We start from the raw sequence: 19,984 nt of genomic DNA, 5'->3' as shown, positions 1-19,984 counted from the left end.
TTGAATATATGGGGAGAGAGTGAGGAAGATTGGGAAGATGTATACTGAAGTGGTTTCCCTTTGAGGTATTATTTGAAGATTAGTTGTGATTTTTGGGAAAGCTCTTGTAGTGGATTTTAAAGCTTCCAGGAAAAAATCTGTACAAATGAACACGACTAATGATTTTGTCAGCAGATGATTCGCTTGACAGAAATATACCACATGTTTTTGGGGTATTTGGAGAAACCATCACCCTTGACCCAGTAGGATTTTTTTTTTTTTAAACTGGGCCAAATGCTTATTGTATTCACAGTTCATACATGAGTCAAGAGCTGGGTGCCATTACTCATGCTTGTGATATTGATCACCTGTTCATCACGATTCATCATTTCTAGCAACCATCCTTATGAAAGCAGGCAAGTGTGTCAAGTAGTATTTCATGGACATATTTAGAGGGTTCTTCTTCTTCTTCCTTCTTCTTTCTTCTTCTTCTTTTTTGAGATGGGATCTCCCTATATTGCCCAGGCTGGTCTTGAACTCCTGGGCTCAAGCGATCCTTCTGCCTCAGCCTGAGTGTTACTCTCTTTGACTCATCCATAAAAGTGGATCCAATGTGTCTACATATATTTTTTAAATTAAACTTTTATTGAAGTACAAATTATATACATTACAAATGTATAGCTCAATGAATTTTCACAAACTGTGCATACCCCTGTCACCAGCCCCCAGATCAAGAATCCAACACAAGCAGCCTTTAGAAGCCCTCCTCTTGCCTCCTTTCACTCACTGCCCCACAAGGGTGACTACTGTTCTGCCTCAAATGCCACATGTTGTACCTGTTCTTAAATTTCCTATATATGGTACCAGACAGGCTACCTGACTTCTGCTCAGTATTGTTTGTGAATTTCCTCCATATCGTTGCATGTGGTTATAGTTGGATGATTGTCACAGCCGAATAATATTCCATTGCATGATTACCATGGTTTATCCTTTCTACTGCTGATGGCCTTTGTTTGGTTTCCAGCAGTTTGTGGCTTTTATGAGTGGTGCTGTGGGTAACTCTCTTGCCTATCTTGTAGTAAACATATATGTGCATTACTACCAGGTAAATACCTAAAAGAATGCTTTAAATATATTAATAGTTTTTATGGTTACTGTCAATTATTTTCTCCTCTGAATGCAATTAGGATTAGTAGCCACCTTTGGACGTAACTCACACATCTGTATCCATAGACAATGGTGAGACTTTCTTTAAGTTTTTTTTTTTCTTGAACTCCTCAACCCGCCCGCCTCGGCTTCCCAAACTGCTGGGATTACAGGCCTGAGCCACTGCGCCTGGCTTTCTGTAACTTTTTTATTAAGTTCTAGCATTAGTTGTTTTTACACTTTAATTTTTTTTCTTTTTCTTTTTTTTTTTTTTTTTGAGACAGAGTCTCACTGTCGCCCAGGCTGGAGTGCTAGAGTGCAGTGGTGTGATCTCGGCTCACTGCAACCTCGTGTCACCTCCCAGAGCGATTCTCCTGCCTCAGCCTCCCGAGTAGCTGGGACTACAGGTGCGTGCCACCACGCCTGGCTAATTTTTTGTATTTTTAGTAGAGACTGGGTTTCACCGTGTTAGCCAGTATGGTCTCGATCTCCTGACTTTGTGATCCGCCCGCCTCAGCCTTACAGGCGTGAGCCACCGCGCCCAGCCTATACTTTTTTTTCTAATAATTGGTTTCTATGCTCATTCATTCCTTTACCAACTACCTATATCATATCATTTTAAAATATCCTAAGAATTTTAGCTTGCTTTTTCTTTTCCTGCCTGCCCCCACCATCCCCACCCCCAGCTGTATTTCTTTTGAAATGAAAAAAAAAAAAAAACTCCTGGAACTGCTGAATGTGTCTTGCAGATACGGAGGCAAAGGTTTACCACTCAAATAGCTTTAGAATGGTACAGGCTTATTCAGCACTGATTCCTAGTCTTGCCAAGGAAAAGTAAAAACGACAAAGAAAGGAAGAAAGAAAGAGGTTTGAAAAACTAAATTATGCTTTATTTTGTGGTGTATTGGTTGACAGTAGTATTTTTCTCTGTCTCCACTCAGCTAATCTGGTCATTTGACCAACTGGATAGAGCAAATATTGTCTGAAATGAAGCAAATACATTCCATTTGATTTTGGTGGGAGACAAAGTTTTAGGCAGGGAAAACGATTAGCAGATAGTGTCATGCACAGCAGTGCCTTTCAAATGCCAACATGCAAAACGATTGCCTGGGGATCTTGTTAAAATGCATATGCAGATTCAGCAGGTTTGGGACTGGCCAGAGATTTCTGCATTGCAGCTCCTAGTTGAGGTGATGCTGCTGTTGGGGCGGAGGAGCTGCACTTTGAGTAGCGAAGCTTTAGAACACAGCTGCCTCCATGTTCCTGGGGATTATGTGGAGCATTTGCCCGTTGCCCACTGATGGATGATAAACAGCTCTCCCAAGTGCCCCTCTGGGCTTGTCCTCTCAGCACTGCTGGCAGAACCAGGTTGTGTGTAGCCTGCATTAAAGCAGCAGACAAAGCCCAGGGCTCTTCTTTTTTTCTTTTCTTTTTCTTTTTTCTTTTTTTTTTTTTTTTGGGATAGAGTCTCACTCTGTCACCCAGGCTGGAGTGCAGTGGCACGATCTCGGCTCACTGCAACCTCCACCTCCCGGGTTCAAGCGATTCTCGTGCCTCAGCCTCCTGAGTAGCTGGGATTGCAGGTGCCCGCTACCACACCCGGCTAATTTTTGTATTTTTAGTAGAGACGGGGGTTTCACCATGTTGCCCAGGCTGGTCTCGAACTCCTGGCCTCAAATGATCTGCCCACCTCGGCCTCCCAAAGTGCTGGGATTACAGGCGTGAGCCACTGCACCCAGCCGCGGTGCTCTTTTTTTAACCTCGAATAGCAACTTCTTTCAAATCTCCCTCACCTGGACTCTCCTCAAATATCTCATAACACCTGAAGAAAAACCACTAACCTCCTCAAACACACGCCAAACTGAAACACACACACACACACACACACACACACACACACACACACACACGATCCCAGATACTGACATGGAGAAAAGAGTGGGGTGGGGCAGGCGTGAAGTCACCCTTTTTTCTCCTGGCTTCACTATCGCACACTTCCTCATTCATTCCAGAGCAACTAGGTGTCTGTTTCAACATCCCTGGCCCCACCATTATAGTACACACCAGTCACCTTCCAGCCACGAGCTGCACATTTCTCTGTGGGGGCCCTCTTTACACATCCATGCTGCAGGTTGGAAGTGCCAGGGAATTAACAGCTCCCACCCCACCCCAGGAGCAGCCCTTAACCAATGCCTGATGCAAGTCAGTCGATCCATACCCCAGCTGTTTTGCCCTCAAGTGGGACAATTCAGACCAGTGTTCTACACTGGCTTCCAGAATTCCCCAGAAGGACTAAACTCCCATTGTCCCCAGTGGTGACTGGCTTGACAATGCCATCTTTTGGCTGCCTTCCTGCCCCAACTCACGTGTTCATTCTATCTGTGTTTCCTGGGGTCACATCCTAAATAAACTACTTGATCTTGAATATGTGCCAAAGAGTTACCTTCTTCTTCTTCTTCTTTTTTAATACTCTTTTTTTTTTTTTTTTTTTTTTTTGAGACAGAGTCTCGCTCTGTCGCTTAGACTGGAGTGCAGTGGTACGATCTTGGCTCACTGCAACTTCCGCCTCCCAGGTTCAAGTGATTCTTCCAACCCAGTAGCTGGAATTACGGGTGCACGCCATCATGGCAATTTTTGTATTTTTAGTAAAGACGGGGTATTTCAGCTAATTTTTGTATTTAAAATTTTTTTTTAATTATACTTTAAGTTCTGGGATACATGTGCAGAACATGCAGGTTTGTTACATAGATATACACGTGCCATGGTGGTTTGCTGCACCCATCAACTCATCACCTACATTAGGTATTTCTCCTAGTGCTTTTCCTCCCCAGCCCCCCATCCCCCTATAGGCCCCAGTGTGTGATGTTCCCCTTTCGGCATCCATGTGTTCTCATTGTTCAACTCCCACTTATGAGTGAGAACATGTGGTGTTTGGTTTTCTGTTCTTGTGTTAGTTTGCTGAGGATGATGGTTTCCAGCTTCATCCATGTCCCTGCAAAGGACTATTTAACATGGCCTAAATAGCAACTAATTATAGTTGGATCATTGTCACTGCTGAATAATATTCCATTGCATGACTACCATGGTTTATCCTTTCTACTGCTGATGGCCTTGTGTATAATTTGTAATACAATAAAAGTTTAATTTAAAAAATATATGTAGACACATTGGATCCACTTTCATGGATGAGTCAAAGAGAATAACACTCAGGCTGAGGCAGAAGGATTGCTCGAGCCCGGGAGTTCAAGACCAGCCTAGGCAATATAGGAAGACTCCATCTCGAAGAAGAAGAAGCAGCAGAAGAAGAAAGAAGAAGGAAGGGCCGGGCGCGGTGGCTCACGCTTGTAATCCCAGCACTTTGGGAGGCCGAGGTGGGCGGATCACGAGGTCAGGAGATCGAGACCACGGTGAAACCCCGTCTCTACTAAAAATACAAAAAATTAGCCGGGCGTGGTGGTGGGCACCTGTAATCCCAGCTACTCGGAGAGGCTGAGGCAGGAGAATGGTGTGAACCTGGGAGGCGGAGCTTGCAGTGAGCCGAGATTGCGCCACTGCACTCCAGCCTGGGCGACAGAGCGAGACTCCGTCTCAAAAAAAAAAAAAAAAAAGAAGAAGAAATACAAAACACATAATTTTTGTATTTTTAGTAGAGACGGGGTTTCACTATGTTGGCCAGGCTGGTCTCGAACTCCTGGCCTCAAGCAATCTGCCTACCTCGGCCTCCTAATGTGCTGGGATTACAGGCATGAGCCACCACGCCCAGCCTTGGAGTTACTTTTTTTTTTTTTGAGACAGTGTCTCGCTCTGTCACCTAGACCGGAGTGCAATGGTGTGATCTTGGCTCACTGCAACCTCCGCCTCCCAGGTTCAAGCGATTCTGCTCCCTCAGCCTCCCAAGTAGCTGGGACTACAGGCACCCGCCACCACCCCCAGCTAATTTTTGTATTTTTAGTAGAGACGGGATTTCACCATGTTGACCAGGCTGGTCTTCAACTCCTGGCCTCACTCAAGTGATCCGCCCACCTTGGTCTCCTAAAATGTTGGGATTACAGCATGAGACACCACACCCAGCGGAGTTACCTTCTAAAGGAACCCAACTAAGGCAAAACTGGTCGACAGTCAGGAATTCCTTTTGTTAATTTTAATAAAATACTATGATAAAAAAAAAAAGGGGGAGCCCCATGGGGTTTCTTCTAAGGGGCATCTCGCCAGTATCTAGATATTTTGTCTGCATGACACCAAACGGTCAGATGGCTGGAAATAAGCCTGACAATGGAGAGAATGCTTCTGTGTTCCTGGGCCGTTTTGGGATCTGGTCAACAGAGTTGACTTTCTGGACACCCCAGTCAAGCTAGTTCAGGTCTTTTTGACCTGTACCCAGAGGGTGTATCTCTGAGTTCTGCCTCAGAAGCTCGATCACATCCCGGGGGGCTCCTACAAACCACATCCTGGCTGCAGCCAGCTCCCTTCCACAGGCCTCCCTCCCTGAGTTTTTCTGTAGTGAGCTCTCTCCATAGCCCCTTGGGATGAGGAGTCCTTCTCAGACCTTTACAGAACAGAGCCCGAAACTCAGTTGCAAGGGCCTACCTACACCCGTTTCTGAAGCTTTGCATCGATGGTCAATGCTCCTCTTAGCCATGTCCTCAGCTTTCTCCTACTCCTGCCTTCTTCCCCAGGCTGAAGTGGATCTGAACCTTGGCACAATCTATGCCTCTTAGTGCATTTTAGGGGATTTTAGGGCTGCCTGGGCCCCTCTATATGTTCAGACATGTGATAGGACCCAGCCTTTTCCCCTCAAGACCTTGTATTTGAAATTCCCCATTCCATGGTTCATCTCATCTTTGGAACCCACACCAGGCAGAGATGTTTGGGAGGGTGGCCTCAGTTGGCACACTGGCCTGGATGTCTCACAGTTTTGCATATCTCTGCCAGGCTGTGCTGCCCCCAGGCCAGACTCCTATTTCTCTGTTTGGGCATCTTGGGGGTCCTAATTAGACACTTGGTCCTTTGGATTTGGTATTTCGAGAGTACATGTGGTATCAACAGGGCTAGCTTTAATGTTAAAACATCTATTAAAACATTAAGGGTGGATGGCTAGGTGACTGCTACTGTTACTAAAAGAGGTCCCGATCCAGACCCCAAAAGAGGGTTCTTGGACCTTATACAAGAAAGAATTAGGAGCAAGTCCATAGAGTAAAGTGAAATCAAGTTTATTAAGAAAGTAAAGGAATAAAAAATGTTTGCTGCATAGACAGAGCAGTGGCATGGGCTGCTCGACTGAGAATACGTATAGTTACTTCTTGATTATATGCTAAGCAAGGGGTGGATTATTCATGTGGCATGGGCTGCTCGACTGAGAATACGTATAGTTATTTCTTGATTATATGCTAAGCAAGGGGTGGATTATTGATGAGTTTTCTGGAATGGGGCAAGGAATTCCTGGAACTGAGAGTTCCTCCCCTTTTTACACTGTAAAGGGTAACTTCCTGATGTTGCCATGGCATCTGTAAACCGTCATGGCGCTGGTGGGAGTGTTTTTAGCATGCTAATGCCTTATAATTAGTGTATAATGAGCAGTGAGGACGACCAGAGGTCATTTTTGTCGTCATCTTGGTTTTTGGTGCATTTTGGCTGGCCTCTTTACTGCATCCTGTTTTATCAGCAGGGTCTTTGTGACCTGTATCTTGTGCCGACCTCCTGTCTCATCCTGTGACTAAGAATGCCTAACCTCCTGTGAATGCAGCCCAACAGGTCTCAGCCTTATTTTACCCAGTCCCTATTCAAGATGGAGTCTCTCTGGCTCAAATGCCTCTGACACTACCCTGTAACTTTCTTAGTCAACTTGGGCTGCCAGAACAAAATACCATAGATTGAGTGGTCTAAACAACAGAAATTTATTTCTCTTAATTCTGGAGGCTGGGAAGTCCAAGATCAAGATGCCAGCATGGTCAGGTTCTGGTGAGTTCCCTCTTCTGGATATAGACAGCTGCCTTCTCACTGTGTCCTCAGTTGGCAGAGAGGTGCGAGAAGCGGGGAGGGAGAGGGAGAGAGAGAGACAGTTACCCTGGGGGTTAGAGCTTCAAAATATGAATTTGGCAGGAGGGACACACAAGTCCATAGCAATAACTGTGCACAACTCCACCCCCATCTCCCCACCCCCACCAGCATCTCATCTGTTGATCTGGCTGAAATCTGAAATTCCACAATTAGAGATTCATTTCCTTGGTTTAAAGTGTTGTAATTTAAATTAGCACAGAACCTCGTTGATGGGCCTCCATGCGAGGCCTTTTCCTGAGAGCCAGTGAAAAAGTATGAGGTCATTGGGCACCTACAAGTTGGGAATGGCCCCCACCTAGAAGACACAAAGAGTACTAAAGAGGAAATTGATTTTCTTCAAGTGAGGTGGGCTTGTTAACTTTGCCAAGGCCTGTCCTAGTCCTCAGAGTTATGTTCATATCAGTTCCTGCAAAATAGCCCTTAAAATAAGAGAAATGAGTCCTTCATCTTGCTTTTTTGCATCTATGAGTGATGTGAAAGACATTGCCTTTTAAAGAGGTAGTCCAGGCTGGGCGTGGTGGCTCACACCTGTAATCCCAGCACTTTGGTCTTGAACTCCTGGGCTCAAGTGATCTGCCTGCCTTGGCCTCCCAAAGTGCTGGGATTACAGGTGTGAGCCACCACACCCGGCAATATTTTCACCGCAATACTTAATCTTCCTCCCTACCAACATCCAAATGGTACCTGAAGTAAAGCGAACCACTTCTTATGGCTTGTTATTGCTGGGATCAGCTGCTTGTGGATGATTAGCTCAGGCAATCAGAACACTGGGTCAGGAAATCAGGCACCTGGGTCTGACTCCTGTATGGCCTTTGCTCTTGGGGACCTGTTGAAGGTGGGTCACTGCTGGTTCAGTATGTGCTGCATGTGGAATTCCATCCCCTTTGAACCTGTACCATTAATGGGGTATCAGCTGGAGGTCCTTAACTTTGGCCCTGCATCAGTTTTCAAAAGTGCATAAAGGTAAGCACTATCCTGAAACTGTTGTTTATCTTTCTCATACCTTTTTTTTTTTTTTTTTTTTTTTTTTGAGATTTTGTCTCACTCTATGGCCCAGGCTGGAGTGCAGTAGCTCCATCCCAGCTCACTGCAGCCTTGGCCTCCTAGGCTCAAATGATCCTCCCATCTCAGCCTCCCAAGTAGCTGAGACTACAGGTGCACACCACTAGGGACGGATAATTTTTGTATTTTTTGTAGAGAAGGAGTTTCACCATGTTGCCCAGACTGGTCTCGAACTCCTAGACTCAAGTGATTCGCCCACCTCGGCCTCCCAAAGTGCTGGGATTACAGGCGTGAGCCACCGTGCCTGGCTATCCTTCTAATACATTTCTTTATATTTTCCTACATAGGAATATGTCCTTAAGCAAGAGAGAATGCTACTCGCATGCTTTTAAGCTTTATAAGATTGGTATGTTTTTTACTTTCATATTTTGCAACTTTCATCTCATTCAATACTATTTTTGTGAGATTGATCCTCTTGGCTACACGTAGCTCTAGCTCATTTTTCTTCCTTTGCTTTATCCACAAACCACTCCCAGAGAACAACTGAACTCACAGTTGCCAGGGTGGGGGAAGAGCAGGAATCACACACACACACACACACACACACACACACACACAATCTCATGATTAGTTGATCTGAAACACACCTCAAGCTATTCTCGTAACTAAATCTTAATCCAGCCAATAATTCCTTTAGATTTTAACCAGTTAACTTTGGAAATTGTTTTATAAGGCTTTAGTTCTTCCATATGTTCACAACTCACAAAATTGGTTTTGCAAATAATCCTTTTACCCTTTGCCCATGAGGAATCGCAAAGCTGAGGAATCGCAAAGCTGAGTTTGCTTTCATTTGCCATCGCTTTTCTTCCCGTTTTCAGATGTCGTTATCTTTCTGTTTCCTTTTTTACTTGGCATAGATTTGCCTTCCTTTCCCAATAGTATGTCCAACTCCTTCAAAACCTCTCCATTCATTCAGCCATGCATTCTTTTCACATATATTTATAACGTCCCTAGTATGTGCCAGGCACTTTTCCAGGCACTGGGGACTCAACAGTAAACCAAGCAGACAAAACTGCCTTCAGCAAAGAAGCTTATCTTCCAGTGATGGAAGCAGACTGTATTTGAGTGAAATACACAGTCAGTTAGATGGTGTTAGGTGGTGTCTGTGGAGGAAAATGAATCTTGGGAAAGAGGCACAGGAAGCCTTGAGGGGTTGCAATTTTATATAGCATTTTTCTAGGCCAGGGGTTGGCAAACCATGGCCCAAGGCCCTCCATCTGTTTCTGTAAATGAAGGTTTATTGGAACAGAGTCACGCTCATTCACTTACATGTTTTCCATGGCTGCTTTTGCATTGCAGCAACAGGGTTCAGTCATTGCAATGGAGACCATTTGGGCTACAAAGCCTAAAATAGTTCATATTTGGCCTTTTACAGAAAATATTTACTATTTGACCCTTTGCAGAGGAAATGCAGATTTTTACATATGATAACTTTTGAGGATTCTACCCATGTTGTGCTTTTCAGCTTCTAAAGCGTTGTCAGGAACACGATCTCATCTGAGTGTTGAAGTAGTGTTTGTTAAGAGGTAGGTCTCAGTAGCTTTGTTTTACAGGTGACTCAACTGAGGCTTGAAGGGGTTATTATGGTTGTCCAGGGTTGCTGACCTTGTAAAGTGGTCGTGTTTTTTGGTGTTTTTTTGAGACAGGGTCTTGCTCTGTTGTCCAGGCTGGAGTGCAGTGGCATGATCATGGCTCACTGCAGCCTCAACCTCCTGGGCTCAAGTGATCCTCCCACCTCAGCCTCCCAAGTAGCTGGAACCACAGGCATACACAACCATGCCCAGCTAATTTTTGAATTTTTTTGTAGAGATGGGGTTTCTCTATGTTGCCCAGGCTGGTCTCAAATCCCTGGGTTCAAGGGATCCTTCCAGCTCAGGCTCCCAAAATGCTGGGATTACAGGCATCAGCCACTGTGCCTGGCCTAATGCTGGTGTTCAGCTCTAAAAGCTGGTGCATTTTCTACTTTCCAGTGACAAATACAACCCAGGTTTTTAGCGTGACGAGCTTCTAAGTGCATGAAACACAGAAAGGCAATCACGTGTAGGTGTCACGAATGTGGGCTCAGAAGCTCAGCGGCCCAAGTTCAAATGCTTGTTCTGCGACTTACCTTTGTGACATCAGGCAAGTTATTTAGCCTCTCTGTGCCCTGCCTCAGTTTCCTTGTCTGTAAAGCAGTCATAATTGTATGCCTTCTAGGTCAGGTGGTGCTGTATCCTGGTTTTCCCAAGGCAGCTCTGATTTATGCCTCTTTTTTCCACATTAATCAATAGTGCCCCATTTTACTCTCACATACCCCCGTTTGGACATTAAATTATATGCATGCCCTAACCAGGGTTGTTGCAGAGATTAAGTGAGTTAATACAAATAAAGCAAGTTAATACAAATAAAGCAGTTCAATCCATGCCGTAGGAAGCATTTACTAGACTTTGGCTGTTGTTTCTTGTCGATGCCATGCCAGCCCATCACTTAATTTTTTTTTTTTTTTTAATTTTTTTAGATGGAGTCTCCCTCTATCGCCCAGGCTGGAGTGCAGTGGCGCGATCTCAGCTCACTGCAACCTCCACCTCCTGAGTTCAAGCGATTCTCCTGCCTTACCCTCCAGAGTAGCTGGGATTACAGGCGCCTGCTACCACGCCTGGCTAATTTTTGTATTTTAGTAGAGATGGGGTTTCACCATGTTAGCCAGGCTGGTCTCGAACTCCTGACCTCAAGTGATCTGCCTGCCTTGGCCTCCCAAAGTGCTGGGATTATAGGCATGAGCTACTGTACCTGGCCTCACTTAATTTTCTTCTGACCCATTGCTTTGTCCCATTAAGTCTGAACTGATTCACGTCTGGAGCAGTTTTGCTTATCTGGGTTAATAGGTGATGGAGGATTCCTCTTCTGTGTGGCAGTGCCTTCTGGCTCACTCCCTGACCTCCCTTAGCAGCTTTGCTCAGATGTCTTCTCATGATGGTGTCACAGGACACCTCTCTAAAATTGCTACCTCCCCCACCCCCAACACACTTCATATCCACTTCTCTGCTTTATGTGTTTGCTTTATAGTTATTACTAACATACAGGTTTTACTGAGCTACTAATGATGTGGTTCTGTTTTGCTGTTACTTGGATTAAAAAAAATCCTACACAATCTGCTATGCCTGTGAGAATATTTATTTTTATGTTTTAAAAAAATGTATCTTTATCATTACATTTTTGGAAATTACAGAAAAACCCAGTAAAAAATTCAGCCCACCCATGGTCCCCACTCCAGTTGGCATTTTGCTGTGTATCAAGAATAAAGCAATTTTACCCCAGCTCTAGAGGGAGTGCATTTTCTAATCTAACCGTATAACTTTAGCTAAACAGCTTACAAGCAAATGACAATTTACTATGTTCTCTAAGTATTATTTTGATTCCTTTAAAAGGAGATTTTTCCTACACATTTTCATCTGAAGCTGGCCTAGGAGGAAATATAAACACACTGGTCTAGCCTAGTCCCATCTCTAGAAGTAAAGGAAAAAAAAAAAATAGAAGAGAAATTGAGTGAAAAGGCACGTGCCCCCACTTGCAGTTAGCTTTCTGGCACGGTGGCAAAGCATTGGCCTGGCACCTGCCAAAATGAGCATCTTAATAGAAATTATCATGTGTGACATTCCTTTGAATTGCTAACTTTCTTTGTAATATTGAGCAAGTTGCTTTTTGTATCATTGTCTCCTCTAAAAATATAATTCATCTTATATGTTTGCTTTATAGCTCTCTTTAAAACTGTCAGTGTTTCACAGATTCATCCATTTGCGTTTTTATTTGTTTGAATGCCGCACTGGCACGTACAACCCAAAAGGACACGGTTGTATGTGTCTTGTTCACCACTGCACTCCTAGCACCTCCCGTAGTGCCTAGCACATGGTATTTATTTTACTTAATAAATATTTGTTGAATGGGAAGGTGCCTGAGCACAGCAGAGTACACTCACCCTCGATGCAGTGAGGGTGTCCTGCCACCAGGGCCGGGGTGGGGAGGAGATGACCCATGTATGAGGTCCTCAGCTGCGAGAGAATGAACCTCCAAAATGTGGTCTTGGTCCCCTTTGGCCCCGGATTCCTGCAACAAAGGACAAGTCATTAATTCAGTCCTCCGAGTTGGTTTAAAGAACAGATGCCTTTGGTTTTTTTGAGACGGAGTCTCACCCTGTTGCTCAGGCTAAAGTGCAGTGGCGCTATCTCGGTTCACTTCAACCTCCACCTCCCGGATTCAAGCGATTCTCCTGCCTCAGCCTCCCCAGTAGCTGGGATTACAGGCACCCGCTACCACGCCTGGCTAATTTTTGTATTTTAGCAGAGACGGGATTTTGCCATGTTGGCCAGGCTGGTCTCGAACTCCTGACCTCAAATGATCCACCCGCCTTGGCCTCCCAAAGTGCTGGGATTACAGGCGTGAGCCACAACGCCTGGCCGAAGAAGAGATGCCTTTTGAGAGAGGAAGCTCAATAGGACCTTCACACAAAGAAGTCAGGTGTGATATTAGCTCCATTCCTGGGACAGCTGTGATCAATTGGGAACGGAAAGAAGAGCATAAGGAGGGGAGGCAGAGACGGGCTGGGTGGAGTGGCATGGCCAAGGAGGAAAGCATGCAGGAAGGGCAGCAGGCCCAGGCCAGACCTCTTCTCTTCTAGAAAAGCACATGAAATCTCAGCCACGGCGATGTATGTGGAGCAATTTGCAGAGTGCCTGGTGCCCAGAAGCAGTTAATGATGGCACCAACACTCTCAGCTAATATTTTTGAGCATGTGCTCTAAGCCAAAGTCTGCTAAGCACTTTCCCTGTACTGACTGACTCATTACTCTTGAGAATTTTAGGACATAAATAAGAAGATTATCCCCATTTGATGGGTAAAGAATCCCAGGTATGGAGGCAGTAAATATCAGCAACTACTTTATCCCATGACTTGTGATAGGCTAAAATTAAACACTAGCTGTTATCATCATGACTCACTGAAAATACCTCACCACCTCCCTACACCTCCCTTTTTTCTGTAATAGTGAAAAGGCTTTGACAATGTTGTCAATAATGTGGCATTAGTACTATAGGATAACCAAAAGCAGCTTGTAATATTTATGGCAAGGGAGTTTTAAAAGATCTTTTGAGATATTGTACACTTGTTCTTACTTGCATGAGCACATTACATTTTTATCCAGGCAGAATCATTTTTCTATCAAACGGTAGTTTTCAACCTATTGCTAACTGCAATACTGATTTTTTTTTTTTTTTTTTTTTTTTTAGATAGAGTCTCGCTCTGTCACCCAGGCTGGAGTGCAGTGGCACAGTCTTGGCTCACTGTAGCCTCCACCTCCTGGGTTCAAGCAATTCTCCCTGCCGCAGCCTCTCAAGTACCTGGGATTACAGGCACATGCTACTATGCCTGGCTAATTTTTTTATTTTTGGTAGAGACGGGGTTTCACCATGTTGGCCAGGCTGGTCTCAAACTCCTGACCTCAGGTGATCCACCTGACTCGGCCTCCCAAAGTGCTGGGATTACAGGGGTGAGCCACCGCACCTGGCCTGGTCCCTTTCCTTTTAACCCTACCCTTTCCAATGAGAACCTGGGAGATGAGTAAAATATTCCATTTTATATGTACACTGCACTTAAAAAATTTTTTTAATTTACTTTTTTCAGACAAGGTCTCCCTCTGTTGCCCAGGCTGGAGTGCAGTGACACAATCTTTGCTCACTGCAGCCTCAACCTCCTGGACTCAAGCAATCCTCCCATCTCAGCCTCCCAAGTAGCTGGGGCTACTGGCACATGCCCCCACACCCAGCTAATTTCTGTATTTTTTATTGAGATGGGGGAGGGTCTCACTATGTTGCCCAGGCTGGACTCCAACTCCTGGACTCGAGTGATCCTCCCACCTTGGCCTCTCAAAGTGCTGGGATAACAGGCGTGAGCCATTGCACCTGGCTCCCCGGCACTGTTTTTACTATAAAATGTTTCAGCTGTCCCTGAGACTAGATGATGTGATTACTGTATTTCGGATGAGAGAATTGATGTTTACTTTTTCCTCAGTATTCTATTTATCATTCTAATTAACAAGTTACCAGTTTCACTAATAAAATGCTTTTGGCATTTGATATGCTGATTAGCGAAGTGTGGATTGTAGGTCAAGGTCGCAATGGCAGAAGGACATGTAGGAGCTGCCTTGAGAGAGTGGCCTTTGTGCTATAAAGTTTGCAGAGCACTCATTGAGTTCAAGCTTAAACTAACCGGCACACACAAACATCACACCGCCTTCCCTGCAGTATATTAAAGTGAGTTCCAGACCTCATAACCGGCAGGCCTGGGGCACCTCATGGTTCATGGAGGCTGTGGGGTCCGGTGGCAAGTGATTAGCCTTGGGAGTAACATGACTCATGTGGTCTCCCGTTTTCTCAAATTATCTGGTGAGTTAGTCTCTTAGTGCAAGGGAAAAAATAATACTCCCACACCACTTGGAACACCCCAGTTTTGGAAAAATCACTCAAAAAATGCTGCTCAGCCACCCATGTGGCATCTGTGCTGCCGGAGGGTCATTTGGGAAAAGGCAGCGTCCAGACGCCTGTGGGAGGCAGGATTTTTATGGGCTGTTTTTGTGTCCAGTTTCGTCGTCTTCAGAGCAGTCCATTCAGGCTGTCAATGGGAACCATTGAAGCCGTCAAGTTGCTGTTTGCCGGGTCTCCTGGAAAAACACGCTGCAACATCCCAGCCCTGGGCGGGTCAGAGAGGATGGTACTAAAAAAAGAAGGAGAAAGTGGACGGCCCCGCTCTGGTGGGAGGCCAGGGCTTGGGGCTGCAGCCAAGTTCCCTGGTGATAGAGGAGTTTCCACCATCCAAGGCTTCCCGTTCTGGCTCCCTCCACCCTGCCGTACACCATCCAGCCTTCCAAAATAACTCCACTTCCGGTGGAACCGGGCGGAGTCATTGGAATGCGTGGTAAGCAGAAGGAGCAGGTAGCGTTGATGCTGGGAGAGAAAGTGTTTTGATGAGCGAGGAAAGAAAGTCGAACAGGAAGGCCAGCCAGCCACTGCAAGACTTTCCTGGCTATAGGAGCACTGATGGGAATGGCACTGACTTCCAGTTTCTGAGGCACAGCCCCGCAAACCCATCAAGGTAGGCAAAGCCCTTCCTTGGGAGGCAAAGCCCTTCCTTGGGAGTTATCCCCATGCCTCCTCCTCCTCCCTCTCCCAGCTAACAGCAGGCCTTCCCATCCTAATGTGCGTGCGTTGTCCATGCCTGACCCCACTGGGCTCTGCCCGGTCACTGAGGCCTGCCGTATCCCTGTTCACCACCCAAACTGACCTGAGCATTAAAAAAAAAATAGATTTAGGAGGTACAATTGCAGCTTTGTTACATGAAGGTATTGTGTAGTAGTGAAGTCTGGGCTTTGAGCTTAACCATCACCAGGATAGTGTACATTATAGCCGTTAGGTAATTTCTCACCCCTCACCTACCTCTCACCCTCCCTGCTTTCTATCCATACGGTATGTCCATCTATCCATACTCTATGTCTATCCATACTCTATATCCATCTATCCGTACTCTATGTTGATCTATCCATACTCTATATCTATCCATACTCTATGTCCATGTCACATCATTTAGCTCCCAAGTATAAGTAAGAACATGCAGTATTTGGCTTTCTGTTTCTGAGTTAAGATAATGGCCTCCAGTTTCATCCATGTTGCTGCAAAGGACATGATTTCATTCTTTTTCATGGCTGGGTAGTATTCCATGGTGTGTGTGTGTGTGTGTGTGTGTGTGTGTGTGTGTGTATACCTACATACCACATTTGTGTCCACCATTGATAGACACTTTGGTTGATCCCATATCTTTGCTATTGTGAATAGTCTGACTTGATAAATTAAGTCACACGTGCCCATTAATGACCGCAGTCATTGAAATTTGCATGTTTTATTGGGTGCAAGGCCTTGCCAGAAAAACAACCAAACAAAAACAAAAACAAGCCTTGAGAGGTGGTCTTTTAGATACTAGTCAAAAATTAAAAACAACTTTTGGGGTGGAGGAGGAGTCCTACTCTAGTGAAGTCTTAATAGACTCTAGGTCACCATCATCTTCAGATTCTCTGGTATAGAACATGTTTACATGTTCCCTGCCCGCCATCTCCCCAAACACACAAAAGATAGAATCAGTGACTCCCATCTCTGTGTCCTCAAAGCAGTGTTCTTATGACCATGAGCACGTTTTCTCCCACTGTTCATCCACGCATAGGAGTGAACATGGGAGTTTCTTGCCTTCTCAGAACGTTCCCCTTTGTCCTCTCCTTGTGCACACAGACTGGCCTCCGTTTAGAAGAGGGGCTCAGTCAAGGGCCACAACTTCCTGCAGACTGTGGGATCTACCATTCAAGACTGCTGAGAGGAGGAGTAAGCGGAGATCTGAGAATTGTACCAAGGTGGAAGTTATGACCTTGATAAGAATAACACAAAAGCCCGATTGAAACCAGTTCAGGAGACGCTGGGAAGAGGAGGTGGAGGTGTCGAGTGTGGCCAAACCGTGAGCAGGTTAGTTGAGGACTAGCTGAGAGGAAAAGCTTGACCTTCTCTAAGGATTGTCATGTTTTCTCTTGTTCATGGATAAGATTTCAGAATAAAACATGATCCCCTTTTCTATTTGGGCACCAAAGAGCCACACTTGTAGTTTGATAATATAAAGGTGAAGGCCTTGTGACCTACTTACCTACTTCGTAACTTCCCAGTTTCCCTCCTTGGTCCTGATCTCCTTCTCCAATTTATATTCTCCTTGAACCTGCCTTTCTTTGCAGGGAGTGAGGAGGGGAATACAAAGTGCCATTTTGTCATCTGTGGTCTTGATTGTTAATTGCCTCTTAGCCTTCACAGAACAAGTGCAACTGAAGGCTCTAAGACACAAGTCAACGTGAAGGTCCTCCTCTATCTTGCCAGACAACTCCTGGACTAGGTCCTGGTTCAGGATGGGTTTGTGCAGTTGCTGCAGACATGAGGCAAGGACTGAATTTTAAGATGCTGGGTGAGGAGGGTGAGGCTGGAGGGTAAGAGCAGGTAAAAAGGGACTGTGCACACCCCACTCGGAGCTGCAGGACTGCTTTCCCTCCTTTGCTGTGCCAGGCTATGGCCTTCCCCTGCAGCTTGGAAGTTACTGTCCTCGCACCTGCCCCTTTGGGTTTCCTCTCCCGCTCCTGCCTTTGACCCTGCTCCTCATCCTCTCCAGACACCTGACTCCAAGCTCATCTTTCTAAAGCTGCTCTGTCTGGTTAATTTCACCCCCTCCCCCAATTTTATTCTTGCCCCCATCAAATTAGGCGTTGACTATCTACTCTGCTAATTTGTTGTCATTGAAACCTGACTTATTTTCAAGTTGTTGCAGGGGAACTGATGTGAGGGAAAAAGCTAGAAGGTGTTGTTAACTCTGTAGAAATTGTGTGTGACTATGAAGGCCAAAAGCATTTCGAGAAAGCATCCCATACGCTTGTAACCTAGCAGCAGTGGGATGCTGGGATGCTGCAAGGGCTGGGATCAAAGGCTGTGGATTGGGCTGGCAGAGGGCCGGTGGCTGTGGTGGGAAGGCACACCAGACCCAAGGGGTGGACAAGTTGTCAGATGACCTGGATTCCAGTTCACACGCAGCTGTTTCACTGCCTTTGATCCTCACTTGCCTTAGCTGAACTCTAGGCAGTGCCTGCCACTCTTTCACTCTTTATATCCAACCCAGACCCAAGTCGCGTCAATTCTTCCTCCCGAATACTGCTCAATATGTCCATCATTCATCACCACCACCACCATCTTCATCTAGCCTTGTTTCTCACCTCGAATACTATAATCACTTCCTCGTTGGTAGAGAGCAGGGCAAACTAGTGCCCACAGGCCAAATCCTACAAGCTGCCTGTGTTTATAAATAAAGCTTTATTAGCACACAGCCACACTCATTCATTTACAGGTTGCCTGTGGCTGTTTTTGTGCTGTAATGGCAGAGTTGAGTAATTGCAACAGAAATCCTGCAGCCTGCAAAGCTGGAAATATTTACTATCTTACCCTTGCAGAAAAGGTCTGCAGGCCCCTGGTGTAGAGGAAAGACATTTGTATAATTATTCTGTCTCTTCTTTTCTGAACTCTAATACCCATTACATTTTAATAGATTTTCGTGTGTGTGTGTATGTGTGTGTGTGTGTGTGTGTGTGACATAAACAAATCTGTAGTCTCCATTTCTTGATTCTAACTCTTACTTTGTATTTTTGTTTTACTGAATTGCTCAGACCTTCAGAACAATGTTTGAGAATGGAGAGCTGAAATTCCAAACTGGACCCCCACTTCCACTGAGACCCCCTCCTATTCATTTTCCATGCAAAAATTGCTAGAACAATCTTGTCAAAATGTGAATCTGAACACACTGCCCACTGTTTAAAATCCTTCAGTGACTTTCCATGGCTCTCAAAACAAAGGTGCAAATCCTTACCTTGGCCACCAAGCCCCCTTGGGAGCTGGGCCTTTTCTGTCTCTCCAGCCTCATCTTTCACTGTCCTCTCCTACCTTTCTTCAGCTCCTTACATGAGTGACATTCCCTCTTGCCACAGTGCCTTTGCACATACTACTTCCTCTACTTGATACGGTCTTTCCCTGCCTCTTTGGTGGGCAAGTTCCCCTCACCTTTCCAGTTTCAGCATCACTTCCACAGGGAAGCCTTCCCCAATCCCTTAGGTCAGATCCCACTGTCTTCACCCAGAGCTCCTGTTGCGTTGCTTTGTGGCACTTGCCGTAATCACAATATTGCACTTCTTGGTGTGAATTTTTGTATCATATCTTTGTTTCCCCATTAGAATATGAACGCTTACCCAACCTCAACATCTAATTTGACCTTTCTAAACATTAACATCATAACCACAAACAAATAGGTTCTGGGACACTAAGGAAAAATCAACTTTTAAAAAGTCCAAAAAAAAAAAATACTTCATTCAGGAGAAAAAAATAAGTTAGAGTGAGAATAAAGAATAAGTTAGAAATGTGGAAGAGGAAAGACAAGCATTTTAAGAAATGACCTTCCGGCTTCTGAGTTGTACTGAGTGGCTTGATGTCATTAGCAAGATGAACGTATTGATTTTCTCTTATTTGTATAGTAAACAAATGGAAATCTAAGCATTTTACCACTCTCAGTACATTGTTTCCTGTAGTTATAAATATATTTTCTTCTTTCTTAGCCTGGGCAGCCATGTGAGGGAGGGGATCTTAAACCATGCCTCTTAACCCTTAGGCGTCTGGCTCGAAGGCCCATTTTCTTCTCCTCTCTGGTGGCTAGGAGCAATGGGTAGAAGGGAGGGCTAGAACACACTTAACAGGTCACAGTGACAAATATTTCTTTCAGGGAGATTATCACGAGCAAATGCCCAGAAACTGGCTGCAAACTCTGCCCGGTGTCCCCGGAAACATCTTGGTTCATCTCTTTATGAGTAGGGCCCACGGACCATGCAAAGTCTGCAGAATCTGTTATGTGGGTTCCAGAGGGAGTGTATAGAGGGAGTGTATAAAAGAAAATGAGGCAGGCTTTGAATTAGAATCAGCCCAGGCCAGCGTTTTATACATAATGGGCCCTTCCCTTAAATTGGTACTTGTAGTACTTACAGAAGGAAAAGAAGAAAGGAAGATGAGTGGAGAGAAATAATGAAAGGAAGAAAGGGTAAAGAGGAAGGGAAAGAATGAGGAGGAAGGAAAAGAAGAAAGAAGGTGTATAAGTTAGTTTT

At 45.1% G+C, this 19,984-nt stretch overlaps 1 protein-coding gene across 22 annotated transcripts in view; it reads left to right on the top strand.

Annotated features, from left to right (window-relative positions):
- Positions 1 to 19,984, top strand: part of ADGRG2 (adhesion G protein-coupled receptor G2) — a 142,327-nt gene that overhangs the window by 13,335 nt on the left and 109,008 nt on the right. Inside the window, exon 1 of one of the 22 annotated variants that reach the window (XM_055269350.2) lies at positions 1,515 to 1,532. The exons of the other annotated variants lie outside the window; for them this stretch is intronic. The gene's annotated coding sequence lies outside the window, so the exon portion shown is untranslated. Of the gene's footprint in view, positions 1 to 1,514; positions 1,533 to 19,984 lie in introns of those variants that run through there. 22 annotated transcript variants of the gene reach the window in all.

This window comes from Symphalangus syndactylus, chromosome X, assembly GCF_028878055.3.
Source record: "Symphalangus syndactylus isolate Jambi chromosome X, NHGRI_mSymSyn1-v2.1_pri, whole genome shotgun sequence".
Lineage (NCBI taxonomy): Eukaryota > Metazoa > Chordata > Mammalia > Primates > Hylobatidae > Symphalangus > Symphalangus syndactylus.
The sequence above is the reverse complement of the archived record's forward strand: the minus strand, read 5'-3'. Positions and strand labels throughout refer to the sequence as shown.